Raw genomic sequence first — 22,316 nt, 5'->3', positions numbered from 1 at the left:
CCACTTCCTGGCTCTCACTTCCTTCCTTCATCAAGATGATAAAGACCTGAGGTAGCTGGAAACCACTCACCTTATTACTCCATGGTAAATTTATTTCATTTGTTGCATTTGGGGCATGGCCTGACCCATCCACGTCACTCCAATGCTACACTTTTGTGGTGGCCCTGCACTTGGCTGCAGCCCTGTCCTTCCAGGTGCAAAGCACCATGGTCTGTCTCATTTCCTTTTTCCCCCAAACCTAGTACAGTGTCTGTCATTCAGAAGTGCTCCACAAGTGTCTGGGGACTGAGAGCAAAAGACAAGCTGTACAACTCATGTCAACCTATAAAATGTGAAAGACCATCCAGACTGTGCTGCCACCTTTAATAAGAGAACAAAAACACATCTTCATGACTTTCTTCAGGCCATGTGGCCATATTACCCATTTTAAAAGATGTAGTGATCACAGCAGGACCATCACTACCTGTGTCCTCACATCAGAGATGACATACTTAAAAGGTGAAAAATGGAACTGCACTCCGTACCCTGTGTGGGGCAGCACGGTACACAGGCTTTGCTGTCAGGCTCTGTAGCCAGGTGTGTAGGCTCCAACAGTATCCACCACACGTGAGCTGTGGGTTGTGGTGAAGCATCTGCTGACTGCAGGAAGAGCATGGTAATTCCACCTCCCATGGGCGTTGGTGAGATAGTATATGCAATGGGATAGTACTTGTGAATGGCTCTTATTTACTGTTATTGCTGCTCTTCAAGCAGCTACCATAACTGTACTAAAGGGACCAGAGAACCAAGTCAACTTCCCTTCTACTTCTGACATGAGGGAATGGCCAGTACCTAACCAGGCAGGCCAAACTCAAATCACCCACAAGTTGGTTTCATCCCAGGGATGCAAGGATGATTCAACATACATAAATCAGTACAGGCAATTCACCATATAAATAGAACCAAAAATCACAAGATCATTTAGTAGATGCAGAAACAGGCTGTGACAAAACTAAGCATCACTTGAAGTTTAAAATCTCCGAAGAAAATGGCTGCAAGCAGGCACATGCGCCAGGGTTCAATTCCCAGGGCTGCCGTGCCAAGCCCCACCCCCAGGGTGTGCTGAGATGGCAATTGAGACTGGGCGTAGTGGCATGCATGTGTAATCCCAGCACTTGGGAGGCTGCAAACAGGCAGATCACTACAAGTCCGATCTAGTAGTAAGACCCTGAACACCCTGTAGACCCTTCCCTAAAAATACAAAAACAAAAATACATAAATAAAATCCCTGAAGAAAGTAGGCATAGCAGAATCTTAGATATCTCGATAGACAGACAGACAGACAGACAGACAGACAGACAGACAGACAGACAGAAAACAAACCCACAGCTAACATTATAGTGAGCCAAGGAGAACTGGAAGCATTCCTCTAAATTCAAGATTGAGACAAGGATGCCTGCTTTCTTTTTTTTCCTTTTTTTGAACCGGGGATTGAGCTCAGGCTCTTGCGCTTGCCAGGGAAGCACTTATTCCGCTGAGCCATCTCCCCAGCCCTGAGGATGTCTGCTTTCACCAACACTGTTCAATATAGCATTTGAAACTTTAGCCAGAGCAATTCAGCAAGAGAAAGAAATAAAAGGAACACAGAAGATATATGATCCTTACATAAAAGACCCTGGAGACTCCTCCAGACAACGTTCAGATCTGATAAACAAATTCAGCAAAGTGGCAGGATAAAAAAATCAACACACAAAAATCAATAGCTTTTCTTTTGACAATTTATGAACCCACTAAGAAAGAAGCCAGAAACACGATTTCACTCACAATGACTTAAAAAAGAAGACATCAAGGAATCAATTTAACCAATAAAGTGAAAGGCCTCTATAATGAAGATTACAGGACAATAAAGAAAAAAATGACATTAAAAAATGGAAAGACCTCTCTTGCTAATGGATTGACAGAATTAATACTGTAAAAACTGTCATACTTCCAAAAGCAAGATACAGATTCAATGCTATCTCTTCTAAAATATCCACAACATTCTTCACGGAACTGGAAAAAATTCTAAAATGCATATGGAACCATAAAATATGCTGAATAGTCAAAGAAATCCTGAGTAAAAACCACAATGTTAGAGGCATCACAACACCTACTTTCAAGTTACACATATTGCAAAGCTGTAGTGACAAAAGTGCTACGATACAAGCACAGTAGCAGACATACAGACCAATGGAGTAAAACTGAAACACAGAAACAAACCCTGTACTCCAGCTGCGATGGCAAAGAAAAAAGCAAAATGCCTCGCAGACTTGGGGCAGACTATGTACATCAACTGGCACTGCATAGAATCATTCCAGAATATCAGGCCCCGAGCTCTGATGGTCTAGGACTTTCATTGGATGCACAAGCAGGAGGTACAAAGTTGGCAGAACAGCCCGGCAGCTCTTCTGATTAGCTAGCAGGGTGAAATCATCAGTTATAAGGGTAGTGTAATGATCATCCCCTTATGAAGCTTGGTGCGATGGGTTTGCATTCAAGCATCCTTTATGTTCTTATGCTGTCCCGGTTACAGGGGTCAAGAAATTACTAAGGCATGAAGCAGTTACAGAGCTGGGCAGCTTCCAAAGAGCAAAGTTTCAAAAGGACAATTGCTCTTGCATAGTTTTTCCCTTCCACAGCCATTGTTTGTTTATTTGTTTGTTTGTTTGTTTGTTTTTACAAAGGGGTCAAAGACATGCTGGAGAAAAGATAGTCTCTTTAACAAATGCTTCTGGAAACACTTGATATTCATGTGCAAAAGACTGAAATCACTTCCTTGTCTCTTATCTGATACTAGAACAAATCAAGTGGATCAAAGACCTCCATATAGAGGGGCTGGGGAGATGGCTCAGTAGAATAAGTGCTTGCCTGGGAAGCACAAGGGCCTGAGTTCAATCCCTGGTTCTGCCAAAAAAAGAAAAAAGAAAGAAAGACCTAGGTATAAGACCAGAAAATTTGAAACTGCTGGAAGAAAACAAAGTAGAAACACCCAAGCCACAGGCACAGGCAAAGAAAAAAATCCTGAGTAAGATCCCCAACAGTCCGCAAAACAGCAAGAATCAACAACAGGGACTGTATCATATTAAACATATCTGTTTTTGGATAACAGAGAAAACAACAGAGTAAAAAAGACAAGCTACAGAATGGGAGCAAATCTTTGGTAGCTAGATAAAGTATTAATATCTAGAATGTTAAAGAACTCAAAACATCAACTCCAAAAAACAACCCAGTCAATAAATGGATAAATGAATTGAACAGACACTTCTCAAAAGTACAAATGGTCCATAGGTGCATGAAAAGGTGTTTAATATCTTTAGCCAGTGGGCAACTGCAGCTCAAAGCTACTCTGAGATTCCATCTCACCTGCCTGAGTGGCTGTCATGGAGGACACTAAAAACAACGAATACTGGAGAGGATGGTTGCTGAGAGCACAAGTCTGGCCAATCTCCCTGGAAATCAGTATTAGGATTCCTCAAAAAAAAAACTTTAGATAGAAATATCATTTGATCCTGATATACCACTCATTCTTATGTTCCCCAAAGAACTGATCTCATACTTCTATATTCTAAGAGGCATATAGACATACACATGCACCATATTTGGAAGAAAGATAATTACAAAATGAATATATACTCAGAAAAAAAATTGAGAGACAATAGTTTCATCTAAGAGTGATTAGGTTAGAAAAGCTGGTGAGATATCTCAGCAGATTAAGCACCTGCTAAAGCAAGTACAGGGACCGGGTTCAATTGCTGGCACCGCACACTGCGCTGGCCACCAAGACCAGGCATGGTGGTGCATGCCTGTAACCCCAGTGGTGGGGTGGCTGAAAACAGAAGTATCACTATGGGTCTGAGCTGCATAGTGAAACTCTGTACCAAATAAATTTTTGAAAAGTGATTAAGTTAGAAATTAATGGTGGCCTACCAATTTTTATAGAAGCCTTTATCAAGCTACTGTTCAGGTGCATAAGTATATGTTACATTATGCTTATGTTTCTTTCTTACATCAGAAATATTTTATAACAACATTCAAGTTATTAAAAATGCAAATGTCTAAATGAAAAACTTACAGGATACATACAAACAAGGAAAATGAGCTAGGTAGTTGCATGTGACATAGACACTTGCCCTTCCCAGTCCGGAGTGACCTTCTCTTGAAAGAAACATGAATATAAGGGTGATTAATTTCATTGCCTTCTCAGTTTCCTCTATGAAAAATAGCTCCAAGGTGACATTGAATAGACATTTCTGCTGAGACTTGATGGACACAGACAGTGTAAGGTGGCAAAAAGGTGTCAGACGGGAGCAAAGGACTTAGTCATACCTAAAAGGACAGCTGCTGCTTGACCTCAAGAGCTGTCATGATCATAGCCCACTACGTCAGTTCTCTCAGTAACTGGAGCATAACTGAGCATGTTTCAGCTTATGCATATTCAGGCAGGCGACACATCCCAGCATCCCTTATGACAACAAATGATTGAAAATGTCTCCAGGTGCTGGCCCCAGTGAGCCCTCCAGCATTTCTCAGCAGTGGAAGCAGCCTGGCACCCACACAACCTATTTGCTTCCCCAGCAAGGGCTCTGTTTCACCTGTCTTATAACATGCAGAGTGCCAGGAGGCTCAGTTCCGCACTGGATCTGCGACCACGATATGCAGTACAGCAGCAGGCTCCTCAAGGCATATGTGGAGCCGAGGACACAGATAGCCTCTTTAGACCCCTCCTAACCCCCAGGGAGCACCCAGGGGCACTGCTAGCACTCACCCCTCACCCAGCCCTTTGTAAGTCCCCAGGCTTGTCACTATGAGTATGATACTTAGTGTTATGGGTTGAACTGCGATCTGGGAGGGAAGAATCTACTGCAGTCCTTTTGATGTCCCCAGTATCTCCAAAGGCGAACAAATTTTGAAATGGGTTGCTGCAGATGTAATTGGGCAAGATGAGGTCATACTGGAGGACAGTAGACTCCCAATACAACATGACTATGTCCTTGTAAGCAGTCAGGAGACACAAGGGAGATACATGTCATGCAGTGAAGCAGCTGCCAGCTAAGGAGCCTCAAGGATGGCCACAAAGCCCCAGCAGCTACAGAGAGGTGGAAGGGGATTGCTCTACAAAAGAGGGAACAAGATAGGCTCATGACTTAATTTCATGTTTCCTGCTTCCAGGGCTGTGGGACAGCACATTCCTGTTGTAAATCACCCAGTCAGAGGTGCTTTGCAACAGTGGCCCTAGGACACTCGTACACTTAGCAGCCTCGACCCGGCTCAAATGGCCAAGGATCTGACATTGCTCCACCTTAGCACATGCTCGACAGATACTAACATCTCTGTTCAAATCAGTGAAAACTCTAGAACCTTGAATAATCAGTTTTCCTTCATATAGAACAGCAAAAAGCCAGCCAATAAAGAGCAACCGAATGCTGACGGTGTGAAGACATAACAAAGTATTCTATTACTGCCCATAAGGAGTTGACAATCTGACTGAAAACTCAAAAAAGATATAAAATATAATAGCACTTATCATAACAGATAAACAAATATCACTGCACGTGCACACCCTGCCCTGGCGTGGATGTCAAGCTGCCCTCTGTAGACCACCATCCACGTCCAACTTTCTACTGCATCCTTTAGCTGCTCTGAACTGTGTCAGACAGAACCAGCTTCCAAGTTCTCTGGAACAGACGTCCTTTAGGATGCCAGGCTGTGGAACAATTTCTAGAAGCTGTCACCACTTCTTCTGGTGTGAGCCCCAGGCTTCACTCCCATCCAAGATTACTAAAGTCACTCCATCAGCTCTCTGTTCTGGTGAAAGAGACAGATCCTGAAGGGCCAAGAACCTCTTCCACAGCTCTCAGTGAATCCAACAACACAAACACAGGCTCCAGCAGGCTCAGGAACCTACTTTGCAAAGTTTATAGAGCTGAGTTTTGGAGAGAAGGGGATTGCTACAGAAAACCAGAGACTGCTGCGCCCACTATATCCCACATCTCACCATAAACAAGCCTCAGGCCCAGCAGCACCTCGAGGGGGACAGGTGACAGCACACTTGCCTCTCTGCAGGTCCTTCTGGATCCCTGGATCTTCTGAGGTAAATATGGCAAAGCCAAGTACCTTGTGAAGCCTGAGATGGGCTCACCAGGAAGAGTGGCATGTTGCTGTTACACCACCCTCAACAAGTAGCCTGATGAGTTGGCTGTGGCTCTGTGCCAGCTCCCAATGACAGGCAGCTGTGGTCAGGGCATAGCCTGCGGGCAGAACAGAGGAACGGGATCCTTGTTTTGCTTCTGATAAATTCACTGAACATTATCAGGGTGGAAAAGGCCTGGAAGTCACTTAACCTTCATCCTGGGTCTACATCTGGCTTACAGAAAACCCTGCTACTCACCCACATAATGCCCACTATCTCTTCACGCTTGCCAGCAGAGCTCTAATTCTGTTGGCCACGCAGTGTGGCAACATTATCTCCAGCTCAGGGGCCTCAAGTTGTCAACGACAACACAGGCAAGGACTGTCTCATGACCTGTCTTGTCCTGAGGCAGAGGAGCTACCGGGAGTGTTTCCCTGGCTCCTTCCTCTCCTGGATGTTGTCTAGCATGCTGGCTAGAACTTCTGCAGCCACATTTTGAACATGAAGGAAACCTGATGGTACAGCAAAAAGAGAAGGCTTGGATCCACGAGGGCTTCTCAGAATTGTAGGATTAGACCACCCTTGTTCACTGTTCTTGCAGATTTCTCATGTGTGTGATCAACATCATTATTTAGCTCCACTGAGTAGGGTGAGGGGCTGCAACCTGTAGCTAAGATTACTCCGACTGGCAAACAAAGCTCATAGTACCATATGTCTGAGTGATAACCTGCTCCTCTGACTACTCTCCATTCACTTACACAGACAGACAGACAAACAGACAGACAGACAGACACACACACACACACACACACACACACATTTTTTTTTCTTCCCATCTTTTATGGATTTTCAGTCCTTTCCATCTGGACCCATGTTACTATATTTCCTGTACTGTAAAAATTCTACAACATTCATCAGTTCCACTATTTAACTAAGAAACATCTTTGATCCATTCTGCTGTACCAGATACTTTGCAGGGGCTCTGGGGACTCAAAAGTGAATCCTTGAAAATGGCATGGAAGTTCCTCAATGAATTAAAGGTAGAACTACTGCATGATCCTGCAATCCCTTATTTGGATATGCTATATATCTAAAGGAAAACAATCATCAGCTTGAGACATTTTTAAATTCCCACGTTTGCACAAGCATTATTTGCAATGAGCAAGAAATGGAAACCCAAGGTGAATAAACAAATCGCTATAAAGTCAGACACACACACACATGTCCTCGTGTGCACTGTAGCTAGCAATGTGTGTATGTAATATGTTGTTATGTTTGTGTCTGGATGTCCCAACAGAGCCTCATACAGTCATAGGACGGGCTTCTAGAGTTTTTGGTAGATCCATGGACCAACATTGGGATTATGGGTCTGAGTGCTACACCTGCCCAGAAGCGAGTAGTTTGCATACCATATAAGGGAGGGAAAATGCTTGTTCTTGCTGCTTCTCCCTTTTTTGCTCTTGTTGTTTTTGCTGTTTTCTGCCACCATGACTGCTGTCCCCTTCCACCTTGGAGCCAGCTGAGTACAGACTGAAACTTCCACACACTCTGAGCTAAATATGCCTTTCCTTCTTTTATTTTGGGCATCAGATATTTTGTCCCAGCAACGAGTGAAAGTAACCAAAACAATAATGGAACATTTTTCAGCTATAAGAAGGAAATTCTGCCATTTGCAATGTCATGACTGGACCTTAAGGACATTAGGCCAAGTGAAATAAGTCAGACAAAGACAATTACCATGTTAAACATGAAACATAAAATAATGAACTTATAGGAACATAAGAGGAGCACAGTGAAGGCCAGGGGTGGGTCCTGGAGACCGGGGGGAGAGCTTTCCTAACAACGCTGCAGGTAGGAAGTGAAGGATTTCTGGGCACCAATGTACGGCATTGTGACTAGTTAGCTGTACTGTACTCTGCCCTCAAAATCTGCAAAGAAAGATCCTGAATGCTCTCCCACAGGCATAAAACACGTTATCCAGGCAAAGGGCTGGCTGATCACTAGCTCAATTCTGATAATCATTTCATGATAAGAGGCATATATCCAGTCAACTTCCGTACTAAATTTTTAGTGTCATTTGTCATGTAAGCCTCAATAAAGCTGAGCAGACCAGAAGACTTTTGGAACAAACAGCAGACAAAGCACCTCCAGGTGAACAGGTGGGCAAGACAGCAGACGCTCCATTGGCGAGATGCTGGTCTGTAATACACACAATATACAACCACACATGTGTCTATGGAACTACAAACATCAAAGACAACAGTTTTTTTTAATCATCAATGAGAAAGCTGTTACCATTAAGTGGCTAACATTTAGGTGGCTTATTTCTCATTAACCCCAAACAGAACACAATGGTAAAATACTCCAACACGGGCACAGAAAATAACTGTCATCTGAGAAGTACAGACTTAACAAAAATGTCCTTTAAAAACAAGAGAAATAAAGACATTAACCAACCAGAACAAAAATCCAAGTTCACTACACATGGATGTTCATGAAAGGCAACTTTAAAATGGTGTATTTCAGATAGGAAGAGAAAATACAGGTGGAAGATCTGAGATTAAAAGGGATGAAAACTAAAATGGGATTTCTCGGTGTGTCATAACACACACTGTAGTGAGATATGCTCATATCTTGCCTCCATCTCTCACTGTCCTGGAATCTAATCTTGATGAATTGCTTGCTTCATTTCTGAGTCTTGATTTCCTTATCTTAAGAGCTCCTTGTCGTGGTGCAGCTTGCACACAGTGCTTGTGTGGACGGACGGAGCAAATGCTCCCAACACAGCATTTCAATCCAGCAGGCATAAAATAAGTGCTCAGCTTTTATCTTTCTCCAAATCAGTAAATTTGTTGTGATTACAAAGACTGGGGACTGTCTCTGCTTTGGCTCCAGGATAAGGTAGTACTACTTTTTTGTAAGGTATGAGTCTGCACTATGAAGCTGGGTTTTTTTTTTTTATTCATCTTTTCAGTATCAACTAAAGGATCTCTGAAAGAAAATATTTATGATTTTTTTTTTTTTTTTTGCGGAACCAGGGATTAAACTCAGGCCCTTGCGCTTGCCAGGGAAGCGCTTATTCCACTGAGCCATCTCCCCGGCCCCTATGATTTCTTTATATGAGAAACACTGCCATGTATATGCACAAACCCTGTGGTTACACCTGGATTCCAGCTTAGCTCATCATTTTCAAAAATTGTATGAGGTCAGAGATTTAGCTTAGTGGCACAAGAGCCTGCCTGGCAAGTGCAAGGTCCTGAGTTCAATTCCCAGTACCAAAAACATCACATCACATCACATCACATATTTTGTGGTCTCAGTTCCACAGGGCCATAAAATATACACTGGCCCCTCTGTTGCACAGAGCAGCCTCTCCTGCCCACCTTCCCAGTGCTCCTTGACCAGCCAGTGACCCCTCTGTAGGGTCACTGTGCCACCCTACACTGACTTAGCCCTCCTCCATTTCATTAAAGTCTGAAGAAGAAGAAAAAAGTCAAAGCCAGAAAAGATGGCCAAGAAATCAGCGCAGCCTCTTTCGTATTCTTCACTTGATTTTTATTTGTCAACAATTTTGGGGAAACAGAGTACTCCGATGTTGCTGGATGCTGTCAAGCAAAGGAAAGCAGGGGTCCCAAAGTCCTAGAACCTGGGCTTGCTTCTGCCTTCACCACCTGCTGCTGGTGCATCCTGGGAAAATCACTTAACCTGTCTGATGTTATGATCCTCACTTATAAATTACAGACAATTAGTATCCCCTATCTATAAAGTGTTTTACAGTTTGCTAAGTGAGTCCGCAATCATAACTTAGCTTCCTATGCACAGTCAGGTACTTCAGACCCCATGTTAACAGCTCGTGGTTTTGCTGTGGAGATCCAAGAACCCTCTATGTCAGATACAAACAGCTTCTGCTCCATGAGTGATCAACACGAGGATGCACACCTTACCTGTTAGTAGCAGGCTCTGCAGTCCAAGATCCTGGGCTTGAATTCAGACTCTATTTGCCAGCTGGTGCCCTGAGCAAGTTGCTAGGCCGCTACAGGTGCATTGCAAGTTGGGCAACACAGTATGAGAAGTACCTGGGCAGATGTCTGACCACACCTACCCACTCAGTGGCTACATTCTCCTTTCCTTCTCTGTGGCAGCCTTCAACCTCACACCCTTAGCAAATATTTGCAAAAGGAGGGCAGAAGCTCTAGCTATCAGGACACACCACAGACTATTATTTCTTGAAAGTGGGGAAGCCTACGTTTGCACTCTGCCAGCTTAAGCCCCTGCCATTGCAGATGCATCTCCACATGAGAGGGAAGCAAAGCCCGTGTCCTCTTGCCACCCCTTGAGTGTCCTGGATTCACAGGCTGGAGCAGGACTCACCAGAGGCCACAGGCAGTGGTCCAGCCTCAACAGTGCAGTTCATCCTATTGGTACAGGTCACTGGGGAGGGCCAGGGAAATAGCTCAGTGGAATAAGTGCCTCCTGGCAAGTCACTGGGGACCAAGTTGACATTAAATGGACCATAATGGCCTTAGATGCATAGCATAATGAATGGATGGAAACCACGGAAATGCAAGATATTATAGGCAAAAAAGAAGTATAGGCCACTATAATAGCTGATGTATTATGTCAACTTGAGAAGTCTAGAAGTTTAATTAAGTTACTCAGAAAGGGACCAAGGTTGTCACTCTGTAAACATCCTCACCCTGTGCAATAGGAGGGCAGGGAGATGGCGTGAGTGCTACACCCACCCAAGGGCGGGTAGCTTGCTTAAAATAGAAGGGAGGAGAAGAGGCTTGCTTTCCCTTCTGCTCTTGCTCCTCTTGCTGTCCTCAGCCACCTTGGAGCATGGCCCCTGTGCCATGCCACTCTGCCTCGGAGTCAGCTGATCATGGACTGAAACCTCTATAAACTGAGCTAAATAAAACCTTTTCTTCTTTAGTTTTGGGTGTCAGGTATTTTGTCCCAGCAATGAGAAAAGTAGCCAAGCAGCAACACTTATTCAAAAGCCTTTGTATTTGCTCAGGATTTTTCATCATCACTGTCAAATTACAGCTTTGTAAGGTCCCTCAGAGACACAAAGGGTGGCTACTCTTATGATAGCCTGGGAGCACAGAGCTAGCAGCAGAGTGGAGCCCAGAATGTGCTGTCCAGCCATGCCTCTCCGAGCACCTGACTAACCTCCTACCCACTTTTAGCTTCTGTGGCTCCAGGTCCCAAGACATCAGAACTCACCTCCCACTGGCATTCACACTGCAAAGAGCTGGGGAGAAAAATGTGATTGTCACTGTGCTGGCTACCATCTTCCTAAATCACTTATGGGACAGACCATCTCCAAAAGCCCATGTGGCTGCTCAGATTGAATGTGTGAGTGAGGCTAGGCAGGGAGGGCTGGACTCACCATCTACTTAGCTAAGGCCTCAACGAAGCCCAGTGTCTTTCTGGAACAGTCAGCACATTTGTCACTTTGTTGTCCAGGGTGGTCAGCCCTTTCTGCACTTGTGTGTGGTCCAAATAATTATTGTGCCTTTGAGCTCTCTCTTTCAGGACAACACACAGCACACCCTAGGTGCTCACAAAGTATCTATTTTATTATTTTGGATTTTCTTTTTTGGCTTTAGCCTTCAACAAAACCACACTGATTTAGCTTCGAAAGTGTCAGAAAATTCAGACATGGTGTATGTAACAATCTGCTTGCTATTCAGTACAACTAGAACTCTTCATTCTATTTCTAAATCCAGTAAACAGGGTTTGTGTTTTTTTTTTAAATTAGTTTGTAATGTGTGCTTACATAATGGATGCCTAGTAATTTTCCATTTTGCATTAACAAACAACCATTTTACTTAGCAGTTCTCTTTTGTGTGTTTCTGATTCAAGTTGTAGTTTAATGAATAAAAACCCACTCCTGTAAAAGCAGTTCTATACCAGACACCCCTGGGTTTCAGCAAGCCTTTTCCTGGAGCAGCTCAGCTAGGGTGGCATGGGAGGGCACCTGTTCACATTCTGCAGGGTAACAAGCTCAGTTAAAAGCAGGCCCCACGCCCCATAGGTCAAGGACACTGTGGCGTAGGTGATGCTACCGGAATTAGACATGTGAATCCAGACAGGATGTTTCACCCCACGGAGGCTGAATCTCATTCGGCCAAAGACAGGATGCTAGGACCCCATTTGGGAGTGACAGGACACAGGGCACATGGCCCACAGCAGGCACGTAATGCCATAAGTAGTCGTGAGGCACAGGGCCTGTGTCACAGTCTGCTGGAGCCTCAGCCACTTCATTCCCAGAGTTGAGCCCTAAGCAGTCTAAACACCAAAACTAAGACTGCCCAGACGCACAGCTGGACTAGTGCAGTACAGCCCACAAGAAGTGTTAGCCAAACCGTAAGACATGCGCCAGAAGACAGAGGTGGGGAAGAATGCTTCCTGTAGAGCCAGGAGGCACAGCGGTGGGTGCACGAACAGGACAGCCCTACCCTGGGAATACTAATTCTGCGTGTGCCCAGGCAGCTTTCAGTTGCAGAAAAAAAACCAAGGGAAGGGGAAACAGAACTGTCACAACATGAACAGGAGCTGATGCGGCAGCCCACAGCCAGGCTCACTGGGGAAGACCCAGCAACTTTCCTTCCGAGGAGGGACTACGGTCAGAGCTAAACTCACACTTTTGTAGCATGTGTGTAATTAGTGAAAACCCTTAATTTAGCAGTATAGTAAACTCCATTAGCAGTTTACCATGGTGTGTAATTAAGCTATTTTCAAGTAAATCCTTTTTGACTAACGGCTCTAGTTAAGAATCCTAAGGGCACCTGATTCCCACGATCACCCTCCCCCCCAACACACAGACACGCCACACAGATTCTAGAGCACCGCAGAGCAGACACTTCAAGCCCAGGTCAGCCAGTGGTGCTTGAGGCTACGACCCCACAGCCGCCATCTAGCCAGAGGAGGAGAGGCCCGAGGGCCCCAAGGGGGATCCTACCTTGGATTTCCCACAGCCCCGTGTAATATATTTTTCTATTTTTTTTTCCATATTTTATTGGGAAACAAATAGCAATGAGACAATTTCAAACCAAATTGGTAGGACAGTTTCAATAATTAACATGTTGCATATATTCTTCCTAGTGGTTAATTACCATACAGGATGCAGACATGCATCCTATTTACAAACACTATTACAACAAATCCCTCTATTCATTAAGAGAATGTAACTATATATCTATCCTAACCATTTTGAATACACAGATACAAAATGGTCATGGATCTGTATCCCGTTTTTTGTTTAGTTCCGTCAGTTGAATATTATAGGTGTGTGAACTCAGCAAAATATTCCAAAATAGTCCAGTAGTCCATAATAGTATTGGGTCTTCCGCTTGACTGGCAGTGTCAGAAATTGTTGACCTGAGTCCTCTACAGCTCAACATAACAATATGGCTTTACTTCTTATACTTCATTTTTGTACTTTTCTTCTGGATGGTTAAGACCAAGATAAAGCAGGACCTATGCAACAAGAGTTGTAGCTTTTGGATCAGGTACTGGTATAACATTATTAGTCTCACACCCAGAGCTGCACGGCTGCAGTGTGGCCCCCGCAGTGCGGCTCCCTCACTGGAAAGGGTGTAGGATAAAAGCTGCCTTAGAAATAAACGAGGTGCTGTACACAGCGCTTCACTGGTGCCTGTGTGGTCTTACAGGAGCTCATTAGATGGAAGCAAATTATCTATTTTAAAATATCAGGAAAAAAGTAACAAGACATGGCAGTAGAAAGACTGTCCAACTACGGAAGACATCTAGCAGTGAGGCAGAGAGGGAAACTGAGACAAAGTGTCCCCCTGGGACTTCTTAAAACCAGCAATAAACCCAACCCTGTTAGTTTGGAAAGATTTTTTTAAAAAATCATAATGTAAATATATTTAATACCATCAAATTCATCCACTGAAAATGGTAAAATGGTACATTTTATAATATATTTTATCACAATAAAAAAGCAAAAAATAAAAACAAATGAAAAACAAAAGCCCAAACCCCACCGTTCAGCCCACTGGGAATATTAAAACGAAGGAGCACAAAAGAGAGCCAGGGGACCTCTTTCTGGGCCTCTGGGGGCAGCACCTCTGCACCACAACAAGGCCTCAGGCACAGCTCCATCTGATCTTGCTGGGGGATCCCACTCAGCCCCAAATTCCCAGAGACTGTAAGACCAGGGCCCACAACAGGCCAGGCACCCTGGAAAAGTCTGATGCTCCCTCTGCTGAACAGTGCTGGATGAAACAGGGCCTCCCTCGCGCCGGGCAAGCGTCCCCACACCAGCCAGGCCACATCCTTCCTGATGGATATCCCCTAGTAATTCCTGCCTGTGATTCCCACGAGTCCATCTACAGAAATCAAATTCCTAAATTCCACCTCTTCTACCCTCACAGTGCTCAGCTAAGGATGCGGGTGCCATTGCTTGGTCAGAAAACCTTCCCTCGGGAAGCAGGCCTCTGGGGCCCCAGTCCTGCCTGGTCTGTGGCAGGCAGCTCACACCCACTACCTCCTCCTCCCCACAGAGAAGCAGGCCCAGGCTTAAGATAGCAGTAGTCACAGTCTCTCTGCCTGTATCTTTAGCTCCTTTCCCCATGTCTGCCCTGGTCACTTCACACCCCTCAGAAGGGCATGACAACCTAGCACAGCACTGCTGAGAGGGCCAGGAGTTGGCCCAAATACAAATGCCGAGTGTGTGGGAGAGCTTCCAGCTACCCTGCGCCTGCATGACCTGTCCAATCCAAACTCATGCATGCCTCCTGAATAAGACCTTCTTCCAAGCCCTTGGGACCCCACCACCACTCCACAGGGCCCCCACACACACCATCTGAGTGAGTGAGAATTTCTGCCGCGTTCTTGGGACCCCCAGATCCAGCCCTAGCCCAGGCCCACCAGTGTGTGGGAGGGTTCCCCCTCTCCCCTACTCCCCCTTGTCCCCTCCAGACTCAGCTCAGGCCTGGCATACAGGCCTGGGGTGAAACCCTTCAGCTGCAATCCCTGCAGAGACAGCAGGGGACAGAACCACCCAGCAGGTCCAGAAGCAGAACATCTTGCCAGAGGGGCACTCCCAAGGGCAGCAGCAGGAAGGAGCTGAGCACAGCAGCCAGAACCAAGCCAAGCACAACTGGATAAATTCAAACTTTATAGATCTGCACCCGAATTTCAGCAGGTGCTAAGTTTATAACTGCACCAAAGCTCTACAACAAAGGTCAGAAGACAGTGCTATACAAAAGGACAACGAGAAGGAGCAAAATGCAATCTCAGACCCCAAGTCCACCCATAACAAGTGCAGAAGACACTAGCACAGAACAAATTGGGAATCACACAGCTGAAATCAATGAATCAATAGCATCTGAAATAAACAACTGCAGAAAGGTATAGAGGAACTCAGATCAGAAATAAAAAAAAAAAATCTCTGAATTAATAGCATCTGAAGTAAAGAATCAAATGCAGAAATATATGGAGGAAACCCAATGCCCACCCAGAACAAGTGTAGAGGACACTAGCTCACCTGAAAAGTATGAATTAACAGCGTCAGAAGTAAATAAGCAACGGCAGAAAGGTATAGAGGAACTCAGAGCAGAATTAATTTCTGAAGTAAAAAAAGAAATCTCCGAATTCATAGCATCTGAATAATCAAATACAGAAACATAAGGAGGAAACCCAATCTGAAAAAAACTCTGCAGTAAAAGAATAACTGCTTCTCAAGAAGACATTGAAGGGGCCAGGGAGATGGCTCAGTAGTTAAGTGCTTCCCTGGCAAGCACAAGGTCCTGAGTTCAATCCCTCGTACCGCAAAAAAAAAAAAAAAAAAAAAAAGACATTGATTAAAAAAAAAATAGAAGAGATTAGAAAAATGATGGATTCCTTGAATGAGCAATACAGGAAAGAAATAGATCGTATGCAGCAGAGTCAAAGAGATACAGATGAACTTAAAATACAGATGAACTTAAAATCTCAATCACTGCAAAACCGTTAGAATGAAAGTGAAGACAGAGTTTCAGATCTTGAAGATGCTGGTGCAGCTAGTGAAAAGGTAAGAAAGGTTCTCTTAAAATACAACTAGGATGCAGGAAAAAGTAATTCATCACCTGCAAGATGATGCAAAGATGGACAATGTGAGACTAATAGGTATCAATGAGAAAGATGGAGTCAATACAATTGATATAAAAAGAATATGAGCAGAAGTAATACCAGAAAACTTCCCAAATATGAGGAAACAATCTGACATCCAGGTAACCAAAGCATACAGAACACCAAGTAACCTTAACCCAATTAAAAACACACCGAGACATATAATAGTCAAGATCCCAGAAATCCAGCACAAGAATAATAATATACTGAAAGCCGCTAGAGAAAAGAAGCAAATACAAATGCCACCCAGTCTGGGCCTCCACCCTCCAAAAGGGACCCGAGGGGTCAGTCAGCAGCACTTCTCAGCTCTTTCCCCATCTTGCAGTCATGACCTGCAAAGTCCTTGAGGTAGTTCCCCAGTGGGCAGCTCTGCTGGCAGCTGACCAGAACAATGTGGGTACAGGGCCCCACCAGGTTCCCTTCACATCTACCAACCATCTTGGCCCATGGATCTCTGCCCTGAATGCTCCACATATGTCACGGTTTGTATCTAGTTGTCCCCCACAAAGCCTCATGCATTCATGGGGCGGCTTCTGGAGTTTGTGATTGATTTTTGATCCAATGCTGGAATTATGGGTGTGAGTGCCCTGCGGCAGGTACTCTGCATTACATTGTAAGGGGAGGGAAGAGGGGCCAGCTGGCTGCCTGGGCTGCCGCCACTCCCTTTGGTCTCTCGCAGAAGTTTGCCTCAGCCATGAATGGCTGCTCCCTGCCATGTGCCACTCTGCTGTGGAGCTAGCCGAGTAAGGACTGAAACCTCCACTGACTGTGAGCTAAATAAACCTTTCCTTCCTTCATTTTGGGTGTTGGGTATTTTGTCCCAGCAATGAGAGACCAAGTAACTAACCTGGTGCACAGGCTGTCAGTCTCCTTTGTCTGGCCCAATCTAGCTTTCCCTTGAAGTTGTTTGAACTACATGTCATCTGTTATCTCTCTAGAGCCACACTCTTGAACACACAATTCACGCTCTTACCCCAATACCGTGGTGTTCACAGTTGAGGCCTTCAGGGGTGATCTGGCTCCAGTAAGGTCATCCGGGCATGGGCCTCATGCTGGCTGACCATGTGCCTTAAATTAGGACAAACTAGTGAGTTCAAGGCTCTTTTTTCTTTCCTCTCTCTCCTCTACCATGAGAGGATACAGCTGGAAAGTGGCTGGCTCAAAGCCAGGGAGAAAGACCTCACCAGAAACCAATGAAGCCATGATCTCAGCCTTCCAGCTCTCAATCAGTGAGAGAATAAATTTCTGCTGTTTGAGCGCCCCCACAAAGGCCCTGCCTCTGGAGCAGACAGTGTCCCCTAAGGTCCTCTCAAGCCACATCCCCTGTGGGCCCTTTGCTTGTGCAGTAGCAACTCAGCATGCACAGCTTCCTTCTAGAGAATTCTAGCCTAAGACCTGGAGAAGGACAGCAAGGGAAGGATGACACCCAGACAAGGGAGCCCCATGGCCAACACTCAGGCAGGTGGAGCCACCCGGCTGAGCCACATGAGCCTACCACTGAGCTTTCTCATCGCTCCAACATGTTCACTTAGATGGCCCCATGGATAACCTGCTTCATTTCAGTAATGAAGGAAGAACTCAGGTGAGAAGGCAAATGCTGCAGAAGCATAACTGGTTAGAATTTGAATGGGACCCAAAGTCCAGCACTCAAAGGAAGATGCGGGGAACAGGCTGCCTGGGTTGAAATCCAAAATCAGCCTCTTGCTGGCTTTGTGACCTTGGGAGAGTTGCTGTGCTTCTCAGAGCCCAGGCTTCCTCAGGTACAAACTGGGGACTACAGCAACCACAGACATGACAACCACAGCCCAATCTCCTGGGGCCCTGGAAGACCTCATACCTCACTCACATGAAGGGCCACCACACCTGTAGCATTTGTGCCTCACACCTCCAAGACCTGGGAAGAGGGCTCCTGGCACACATGCTGGTCAGGGCAGGGCCTCAGGAAGTCTCCTTTCCTGCCTTCCTGTATCAGGTCCACCTCCCAGGGAGAGACAGGGGTGTCTGGCTGAGAGGAGAAGGCTGGTTGACTGGCTGAAGAACCTGGAGCTCAACAGCAAGCAATCTCTAAAGTAAATAAAGTGAAAATAAACCAATCGTGCAGGTAATAGGAGATTTTCCTCTTGTCTGCACGGGTAATTGAGCCTTTGTAGCCAAGCTCCTGGTGCTGCTGTGAATTAAAAAGGGAGAGAAGGCAGCAGCCCGGCCCAGGCACAAAGGTAAGTTCCAGGAGGGGCTTAGCCCTCCGGGTCAGGCCCAGGACCCAAGCATGCTCAGCCCCATTCTGCTCCAACTCATTCTGCAGGGTAGCCGAGTCCCACAGGCACAGGGCACCAAGCCAGTGCAGCCCTGTGACTACACCTCCCTTGGTAGGGCACCAGCACTGACTGGAATGGTTTAAGTGTGTCCTGTTGGGATTCATGTGTCAAAATATAATCCCCACAGGAGATATAAAGAAGTTAGAAACTAGCTGGGTGTGGTGGCACACTCCCACAATCTCAGCACTGTAGGAGGCTGAGGCAGGAGGATCACAACTTCAAGTCTAGCCTGGGCAACCTAATGAGATCCTGTCCCAAATAAAAAATATAAAAAGATCAGATACATATATAGCTCAGTGTGAGGCTCTAGATTCTATCACAGGTACCACAAAAAGTGGAAACAAATCAGCTCAATGTCCAGAAGTCACTGTCCTTTAGAAGGGGACTAGGATTAGATAAGACATCATGGGAGAGTTCCATGATTAAATTCCAGTGGCTCAATAAGAACTGAAGACAGACAGATACACACACACACACACACACACACACACACACACACACACAGAGTCTCTCGAGGGAGGGATCTTAGCACAGAGTTGGTGTGGAGAAACCCTCAGGGTCTAAACCCAAGGGTTTTTCCTCCTCTCGCCTCAAGGAGCAACTGCAGCCCTGTACACAGTCTGCTCCACCTACTCTGAGCCTCCAACACCTCTCTGGGCCAAGCCCATCCAGGATGTGTCAACAGTCAGGTGCTGTTGGGAAGGGAGTGCCCTGCTGGCACTCTGAGGAAGCCAGGGCTGTGAGCCAAAGCACATAGACAAAGGGAATGCCTGCCTCTGGAGGAATCCGCCACAGAAGCAGCACCATGTGCTTCCAACCAGAAGACCCTCCTCGTCACCCTGGGCTGGCACAAGAGGGCAAAAGGCAGAATGTGCAAGTCCTCTGGCTCCTATACACAGGTGGACATGTCTCCAATCACTCCAACACCAGGACCCCAAGCTCCACGGTTGTGGAGCTCCTCCTCTAACCCAATCCTGGTGTTTATTCAGTTACCAGGGAACCCATCCCATATTTCTCTGGGATCAAATCTCTATCCCTCCACCTGTCTGCTGCTATGTGACCCTGACAAACTGCTTCAGCTTTCTGACTTAGTTCGTCTACCATATGGGAACAATGATGACCTCCTTAGAAGATTGTTCAGAGACTCAATGGAATCACTAAAGCCAAAAGCACATGGAGCAGATGTCCCCCTTCTCCTAGCTTCTGTAGCAGTGTAGCTAGGGCTGCCCTTCCTGTCCATGTGTCACCGCCCTGCTCAACCCACAGCAGCAGATCCCAGTATGTGGAATGCCACAATGATCAATGTTTCTGAGCCAGCTGCAGTAGTGTCTTTTCCCTTCTCAGCTACTGTGGAAATGTCCCCAGGTATAATTATAAAGGCCTAACACTCAAGGCCCTCCAGCATCCAATCCAGGCAGCCCCCTTCACTGGGACCCCCCCACAGCCTTTTGCACTTGCTTCTCAGGCACATTCTGTCTGCGACTCCATCCCCGCAGTGCCTAGACCCTGCCTGCCCTTCAAGGGCCAGCTTAGTGCCAGGCTTACTCTTCTGGGAGCAGCACCTCTTCTCCAAACTCCCTCTAGACCCCACAGAGATCAGACGCTCAGCCTTTCATGCACCATCTGAAAACTGCATAGAGCAGATTTAGGGGCAAATGCTAGCCCATTAAGTCATGTAGGGTAATTCAACTGAAGGGACACAAACCCCAGACTCCCCAGCCACAGTGCTGATTCTATGCAGTGTAAACTGACCTGGCTTCATATTCCTATTCTTACATCCTTGACTAAAAACTTAAGAACTTTTTGTGCATGTTGGATTCTTCCAGAGACAAGAAACTCATCACGGCACAGCTTCTCCATCTGAACTCTCTGCCTCCAGCCAAACAAACCCACACTTTAGGATCCTGGGAATCTGTCTTCCACAAACAGGGCAAATTCCCAATTGGCTTCAGAAGTGTGTGTGTGGTCCAACTGCACCACCTGCATACACACACACCTGGGCCAGAGTCAGCCAAGCTGGCAGAGTCTCCAACCTGACCACACTACAGGCAGGGCGTGTGTGGGGGTGGGAGGAAGCAAAGACCCAGGGAGCCACTCTTCTGCCCTCTTCCTCTGCCCCCTCCGGGAGGTGGAGGGGCCTCTTGCTACCCTGTACCAACAATAGTGAACTGGTGGTGACTCTGTACAGTCCCTGGGGCAGGAGCTTTGGTTTCTAACCCTCCTGGGCCTACGGCATGTCATTTGACCACTCTGTGCCTCAGTTTCCACATCTGTAAAAGGAGAGGGCAGATGTGGCTAGAGGGTCCCTGAGATCCCTTCCTAAGCAAAACCCCCGTGCTCCTTGGCGCCTCCAGTCAGCGAGGAATGGAGTTCCTGGGTTGAGTGCAGAAGGAGCCCAGCTGTCCTAACCCAGGGGCGCACAGGCTCGGCCTGGCCAATTGTGCACGTATGTGCTGGACACACACATGCGCACGTGCGCGCGCACACACATGTGCGGGCACGCGCGCGCGCGCGCCCTCGTTCCCCACCTCGGCACTGTTCACGCACCTGCCCACCACGGCTCAGTTCAGCTCGGTTCGGCTCGGCTCGGCTCGGCTGGGTTCGGCTCGATTCGGCTCGGCTCGGCCCTGCCCGACTCCGCTCGGCCCTGCCCGACTTGGCTCGCTCCGCTGCAAGAGAGGAAGCGCCCTCCGGCTGGGACCCGGGCTGGGTGCGGGGCGGGGCCCCGGGTGGCTTCCGGCTCCTCAGCCCTCTAGCGGGACTTGGCCACCGTCACGGTTTTGGGGCTGCGGGAGAAGGCGCGAGAGGTGCGCACCCCAAAGACCCCCACCCCAGCCTTGTTGACTCGGAGAGAAATCAAAGGGGATTTTGTTTTTGAGTTCCTCCCTCTTCTGTATATTCTACTGTAGACGTGAATGCTTGCATAATTAAGAACCATCTAATGCATATTAATAAAGCAGTAAAATAAATCTTCAAAGACCTTCGGGAGGAAAGATGACCCACAGCCTAGGCCCCAGGGGAGTTTCCCAGCCCCCTCCCCACAAAACAGGGACACTAGGTACCAGACAGGCCAGCTGCCAAACTGCTCTGCGTCCCAGCTCCTCCCACTCTTCCCCACCAGCTGAGACCCTACAGGTCTAGACTGAACCCAGACTCAAGCGGCGACTGAACCCAGACTGAAGCTCATCGTTCTCGGCTGCGGATACAGGAGCGCCCCCATCCCCCGCCCTGTTCCAGAAGGCGCAGAAACACTTGCCCTTTAGAGCAGCTGTTCTCGCTGGCCTGGGGATTGGACCCCTCTCCCCTTTAGCAGGACAGCTGACCTCCCGGCCCTCTCCGACCTGCCCTTGCTCCGGCTTTTCCCGCCTGTTCTGTGCAGCTTGTTTGGGTCAGTCCCCAGGTCAGGGCGAAGTGTGTTCCACCTCTGGGTCCAGTGCTGCGCAGACACACAAGGTTGAGCACTGGCCTTCAAGTAGCAGAACAGGTTGCGCAGGAAGCACTTCTTTGCCCCTTTGTGAAGAAAGAAGTCCTTTCATGACCCGAATGTGACACGTGGATGGGACAGAGATGATAGGACGCAAAGCCTGTCCGCCCCCACTTACAGAGGGGAAAACCGAGGTCAGGGAGATTGAGTCAGCAATGTCAGTCAGAGGTAAAGACCCAGTTGTTCTGTGCTTATAGGAGGTGAATGCTGTCACCTTGTAGGCTAT

The 22,316-nt window shown here is 46.8% G+C and overlaps 1 protein-coding gene across 2 annotated transcripts in view; it reads right to left on the bottom strand.

Annotated features, from left to right (window-relative positions):
• Positions 1-22,059, bottom strand: part of Cracr2a (calcium release activated channel regulator 2A) — a 150,815-nt gene extending 128,756 nt beyond the window's left edge. Inside the window, exons 1-2 of one of the 2 annotated variants that reach the window (XM_004643596.2) lie at positions 21,948-22,059; positions 21,154-21,275 (exon numbers count right to left, since the gene is read on the bottom strand). The gene's annotated coding sequence lies outside the window, so the exon portion shown is untranslated. The remainder of the gene's footprint in view (positions 1-21,153; positions 21,276-21,947) is intronic. The other variant, XM_023703747.1, reaches the window with a different exon arrangement.
• Positions 22,060-22,316: the final 257 nt, after the last annotated feature.

This window comes from Octodon degus, unplaced genomic scaffold (genome assembly GCF_000260255.1).
Source record: "Octodon degus isolate 3935 unplaced genomic scaffold, OctDeg1.0 scaffold00178, whole genome shotgun sequence".
In the NCBI taxonomy this organism is placed as follows: domain Eukaryota; kingdom Metazoa; phylum Chordata; class Mammalia; order Rodentia; family Octodontidae; genus Octodon; species Octodon degus.
Note: the sequence above shows the minus strand (reverse complement) of the source record. Positions and strands in the feature narration are given on the sequence as shown.